The following is a 6,686-nucleotide window of genomic DNA, read 5'->3' as shown; positions in this document are numbered from 1 at the left end:
TCGATGGTGGAGAGGGTCAAGAGCTTCAAATTCCTGGGCGTGCATATCTCTGAAGATCTCTCCTGGTCCGAGAACACTGATGCAATTATAAAGAAAGCACATCAGCGTCTCTACTTCCTGAGAAGATTACGGAGAGTCGGTATGTCAAGGAGGACTCTCTCGAACTTCTACAGATTCACAGTAGAGAGTATGCTGACCGGTTGCATAGTGGCTTGGTTCGGCAACTTGAGCGCCCATAAGCGGAAAAGACTGCAAAATGTTGTAAACACTGTGCCCAGTCCATCATCGGCTCTGACCTCCCAAACATCGTGGGGATCTATCGCAGTCTCTGCCTCAAAAAGGCTGTCAGCTTCATCTAGGATCCACACCATCCTGGCCACTAATTCATCTCCCTGCTGCCTTCAGGTAGAAGGTACAGGAGCCTGAAATCTGCAACATCCAGCTTCAGGAATAGCTGCTTCCCCACAGCCATCAGGCTATTAAACTCAACTCAATCAAAACTCTGAACATTAATAGCTCATTGCACTTTATCTGATTATTTATATGTGTACATATATTATCAATAGTATATGGTCACACTGATCTGTTCTGTATTTATTTATGCCTACTATATTCTGTTGTGCTGAAGCAAAGCAAGAATTTCATTGTCTTATCTGGGACACATGACAATAAACTCTCTTGAACCTTGGTAGTCTAGTTTAGTATAGTTTATTATTTCCACGTGCACCAAGGTATGGTGATAAGCTTTTGTTGGCATGTTATCCAGACCAATGACTACACATGAATACAATGAGGGTGGCACGGTGGCGCAGCGGTAGAGTTGTTCCCTTACAGAGCTTACAGCGCCAGAGACCCGGGTTCGCTCCTGGCTACGGGTGCTGTCTGCACAGAGTTTGTACGTTCTCCCCGTGATCGCGTGGGTTTTTCTCCGAGAACTTATGGTTCCACCCACACTCCAAAGACGTTCAGGTTTGTAGGTTAATTGGCATGGTGTATAGGTTAACAATATTGTGGTAGGGTAATGCTAATGTGCAGGGATTGCTGGTCGGTGCAAACTCGGTAGGCCCGAAGGCCCTTTTCCGAGCGGTATCTCTAAACTAAACTAAACTAAACTAAACTAAACAATCAAGCTGTCCACCATGCACAGATAAAGGGTGCAACATTCAGTGCATGATATAACATTGGAGTACAATAAAGTCCGATTAAAGATGATTAAAGGTCTTCAGCGAGGTAGATGGGAGTCAGGACCGCTCTCCTTTCAGTTGCCTGATAATAGCTGGGATGAAACTGTTTCTGAATCTGGAGTTCGTGATTTTCCACGATAACATTTTGGCTGATATTATGGTAACCAGCCCTCTGACTCAGAGGAAATTGTATTCCCAACTGTGCCAACTCCTGTTGATAATTCATGAAAGTGAAACGAATTTCAACATTTGTCACAGATGAATCATGTGCTTGGACATGCGTTTCTCAACCACCCCTCACACCCTCTCCCCACCACTCTCACCCTCTCCCCACCCCTCTCATTGATAACACCTTACATAGAACATAGAACAGTGCAGCACAGCACCTCTTGATCATCTCCTGTTCTCACCTTAATGCAGAACTGAAGGCATACACACCACTTTAGTTTAGATTTTACTTCGGAGTCACGCGAGTGACTACATGAAGAACCCGCCAGTACGCACGTGTGTCATTATCGCTACACGCATTGTGAACAAGTCATTACGAGGGGAGGACGTTCCTCCCAAACGGCAGGGTTGAACCTGCAAAAAGTAAGGTAGGAGAACTTAGTTTCTTGACTTACCTTTTTTACAGGCAGGCTGATGAAAAGTGGCTGGGGAGAGTCTGCAGAACTGCAGGCAGCCAGCAACGGCCGGGGGCACCACTATCTCCCTTAAACGGGAGCCGGAGCCGACCTCAGCTCCAGCAGGACGCCGACAGCGGTGGAGCATTCTGGAGCCACCATTCTGGGTTTTCCACAGCACTAAAAATAGCGGCAAGCGGTCAGTGCCCGAGAGCACCGAGTACGCGTTGGAGCCGCTGGGCCTGGGTCATGAGCGGCCAGTTCCCCGAGAGGACTGGACCGCGTTGGAGCACCCCAGGCCCAAGTGGAGAAGGAGCGGCACAGTGCGGGAAGCACTGCACCGCATTTTTTTTTAAACTACCAGACCTGCGGCTGCGAGCGGCCAGCTCCCCGAGAGGACTGCACCGCGTTGGAGCACCGCAGGCCCAAGTAGAGAAGGAGCGGCACAGTGCGGGAAGCACTGCACCGCGTTAAAACTGCGATACCTGCGGGTTGCGAGCGGCCAGCTCCCCGAGAGGACTGAACCGCGTTGGAGCACCGCAGGCTAACGGCAGTACGGGCGGCTCAGTGCTGTGAGCACTGCACCGCGCTTTGGAACACCGCAGGCCAACGGGGATACAGGCGGCACAGTGACCGTGTACACTGCACCGCATTGGCACTGCGGGGCCTGCACCTGCGAGAACATACCGTTTTGCAGCGATGCAGGTCCAAGAAGAAATCCTCCAGTGGGTAAGTCCCATAGCAGCACCTTATACAGGGCTGTATTTCACTTCTACTATTACAGGGAAGTGGTTGAGGAAAAGACAGACTCAGGGAGAAGGAAGCAGCACCTTTTCTATAGGGCTATAATCATGCTTCTCTCTCCCCAGTAGACTCTTCTGTCAGAAGAGTGCTGGGGTCAAGTCTAGGGCAAACCCTGGACAGGTAAACAGATGTAAGAGCTGTAACAATGAGGTGATGCCTTTTCTAAGTCACAAAGTACATAGAGTGCATTATTGGTCCTTTCCTGATAGAAATACAGGAATACTTATGTTGTGACTGAAGGATTTAGCAGTCCAAAAAATTACTGACAAATTCCATTCCCATCTGGGAAGTCACACGGGAATGTCTGTCTATGTTTCAGGGGGAACAACAGTACAGCTGTGAGTAAAGCTAACTGGGAAAGATCTACAAACCAGGTTAGAAGCCAGCATAGACCATATGTTTTCTAACTACTGCAGGGGCAAACATTAGCTGACACCATAGCTGTCACTTGCCACCGGGGATTGTAAATCCCTGAATGTACTAAACTAATCAATTTATGCATCTGGTTACATCCAACCGGGATTGATGCGGGCCTGTGTAAACCCGAAACCTCCTAGCAAAATCTTTTTATTTGGGGGTGACCTATCTAGAAGGTCAAGGAGTTGGACAATGAAGCCAAACTGGAGCTCATCTAAACGTCCAAACATCATCCTCAAAGGTATCGCCCCTATGCTGGAAGATGTGTACACCCACAACACACGGCCTCGGGGATCCAGAAGAAAACAGTAAAACCAGAAGGAAGCAAGGAGGTTGGTGCGAGAAGACATCGAATAAATAACTTTTTGACACTCATATCTTAAACAGTATCCGGGGATACACAATAGAATTTTACAACACATAATCTTCTAGTCCAGCTGATATATCGAGAGAGGAATTTGGAGGACAACACCAAATGGATATTGGGCTATAGTATTTGCTGATGTTTCTACACGATATGGAACACCAGATGCCGATCTACTCGTATCCAGACATAATCACCAATTACCAAATATGTCATATGGGATACAGACACTGGACATCAGCAACAGATGGGGTTTTAGCTGCATTGCAAGGGAAGAATTATTATCTACGCATTCCCTTCCTAACAAAATAGGATATGGCGCTTGACGCATCAATCATAGATCAGATCTCGGCTTTTTGGCTAAGATCAAGTATAATATCTGTTCTTATCAGTTTAAATGTCTGATATGTCCCTTATCTAGGGACCATATATTATAAAATTAAATAAATAAATAAATAAATAAAAAAGATTTAAAAAAAAATTTAAAAAGTGAAAAATAAATAAAACGATATATTCGTTTTAAGAACAGAGACCTTTTCTATTGTTAAGTATATTCGTTTTAAGAACGAAAATGGCAAGCATTGATTCAAAGGATGCTTACAATTTCAGTACCCATAACAGGTGACCACGGACGTTATTTTTATCTAATTGGATGGCTCAGCTCTAGCAGTATAGAGCACTACCTAATGTGTTTACATTAGCACCTAGGTTATTTACAAAATATGACAACCAGCCACACAATGGTAATGGCTTCTTTGGATGACATACTAATTGTGTGGAAACTTAGGACGGGCTGAACAAACGGTAACAGCCACTTAACAATTATTTGGAAACTAGGATCATTATCCATCCAATTGAATCAAAATTAAAGCCTTCAAACTAAAGGGATTATTTGGGGTTCACCATTAACTCAGTTCCTCATGTCAGTAACTTTGCCAACAGAGGTTACAACCTTAATAGAGGCATACAGCAAAATCATTGACATGAGGATAAACCATCCATCAGACTGGTAGCAAGAATATTGGCAACATATGGTTTCCAGCCACATAATTCAGACCCTTACATTATAAAGATTTACAGAGGGCCAAAATATGAGCTCTTAAAATTAATGGTGATCATTTCGATAGGATTATGAAGCCATACAGAAGCCATATTGGAACTAAATGGTGGAAAGATAACATTGGGCATTGCTCCAATCCTATCATTGTCAGCAACCAGTCTATGGTCCTACATATGGATACTATGCACTAGGATGGTGTGTTACCAATTCCATCTCCAGCTGTGGAGGAAGATGGAATACACAGCAAGCATCATTATTACTAACACTGGGCATAACTACCTGGAAATGTTGGGTGTTTTTTCATGGCCTAAAGTCATGTTGCTCTGGAATATATTAAACAGGTTATTAGATTATAAATTAACAACACTACTGTGGTAGCACATATCAACCACATGGGTGAAAGGGAATCTACATCATGTAACAATCTGGCCAACACAATTTGGCAACCTCATCAGCGGGGGGGTACTAAGGGAAATACTACGAGACTCTGCGTCTGGTGTTTTAATAGTACCCGACTGACCTACCCAACCATGGTTCTAGGTGGTACTGGGAATGAGATTAGAACCATGCAGCACCATCCAAAACAGACGGCCAGAGCAATGGACATGATCACAGCGGGCCACAGACAATCAACCTTAAGACAATGTCTAAAATACATAAACTAATGGGAGATGTGTTGCATCCAGCCTGTTAGGAAGCTTTGTTAACCTACAGGGGCTTAGTATTAGTGACATCAACTGTGCCAGAAGTGGCCCATCTACTTGCCTATGGCAAGAGAACGGAACAACAGCTTATGAGGGACACTTTTTATGGGAATTCCCCAAAGACCAGGTATTCCCAAATATGGGACATCAGCATCGTCTTAACGTTGTTAAAGAACTGGGCTCCAGCCACAGCGCTGTCATTACAGTTTTTGACATTTTACAAAACTGTCATGCTGATGGCTTAGGTCACGGCACTAAGGACTCAGTCCCTACCAAATTAAGGCTGGATACCTTGACCAGTTCACCTGGCAACTTACACTTCTATATTCAGGAATTAGGGAACTAAACAGACAGGGGTCAGCAGGCCTTAAAATAACATTTTTTTTTAGAGCCTACCCTACAGATGATTGACTGTGTTGTGAGACATCTACAAATATACATGGAACAAACCCAGACCATCAGTGGCACAGAAGAGGAACTTCTCATCAACGACAGACAGCCTCATTAAAGAATAACAGGCCAGGCCAGCTAAATGGCTAACATAGTATTGACATAAATTGGTGTAAACACTAACTGGGTTAAAATCTCACTCCACCAGGCTGCAGCAATGTCGGCAGCATTTAAATTGGAGGTTCCTATGGATAAAATCCTCAGGACTGCAGGATGGCCATCGGAAAGAACATTCTAAAGATTATAACTAACCAGTAATGGAAACTGGAATTTTTCAGAAACATTGTTAAGTGTCTGTACCATAATTTACCCCAAAAAACAGGGGCTATCAATTATTATTAACTTTATGGTTATTTATATATATCATATTGATGTTCAATATGTTACAACTATTCTCCCCAAAACCAAGGCAGACGTGATGATGGACTCGTTCCACGGCTTGAATCACAGAGCTTTGAAATCTTCATGTAGTCACTCACGTGACTCCGAAGTAAAATAGTAAGATTAAACGAGAACTTACCAGTTCGAAGTTTGATCTGTATTTTATGAGGAGTAACGTTGAGGGAATACATGCCCTCCGCTCCCACCCTTGATCATAAACACAACTGGTATATTTTCTCTAATCTTACTATGCTTAAGTCATTACAGGTATCTGTGATTCACTCCGCTGCTTTGAAGAATGACACACGTGCGTACTGGCGGATTCTTCATGTATTCCCTCAACGTTACTCCTCATAAAATACAGATCAAACTTCGAACTGGTAAGTTCTTGTTTAATCTTACTATTAGTTTAGTTTTGAGATACAGTGCGGAAACAGGCCCTTCGGCCCACTGAGACTGCACCGACCAGCGATCCCTGTACATTATCCTACACGCACTAGGGACAATTTACATTTATATCAAGCCAATTAATCTCCAAACCTATACGTCTTCGGTGTGTGGGAGGAAAACGAAGATCTCGGAGAAAACCCACGCAGTCACAGGGAGAACGTAAAATTCCGTACAGACAGCATCTATAGTCAGGATTGAACCAGGGTCTCTGGCGCTGTAAGGCAGTAGCTCTACCGCAATGCCACAGTG

The 6,686-nt window shown here is 44.2% G+C and overlaps 1 pseudogene; it reads left to right on the top strand.

Annotated features, from left to right (window-relative positions):
• The first annotated feature begins 3,732 nt into the window (after nt 1-3,732).
• Nucleotides 3,733-3,841, top strand: LOC116989762 (annotated as a pseudogene).
• The last annotated feature ends 2,845 nt before the right edge of the window (nt 3,842-6,686 follow it).

Source organism: Amblyraja radiata, chromosome 29 (genome assembly GCF_010909765.2).
Source record: "Amblyraja radiata isolate CabotCenter1 chromosome 29, sAmbRad1.1.pri, whole genome shotgun sequence".
NCBI classification, from domain to species: domain Eukaryota; kingdom Metazoa; phylum Chordata; class Chondrichthyes; order Rajiformes; family Rajidae; genus Amblyraja; species Amblyraja radiata.
This window is presented reverse-complemented; position numbering and strand designations above follow the sequence as displayed.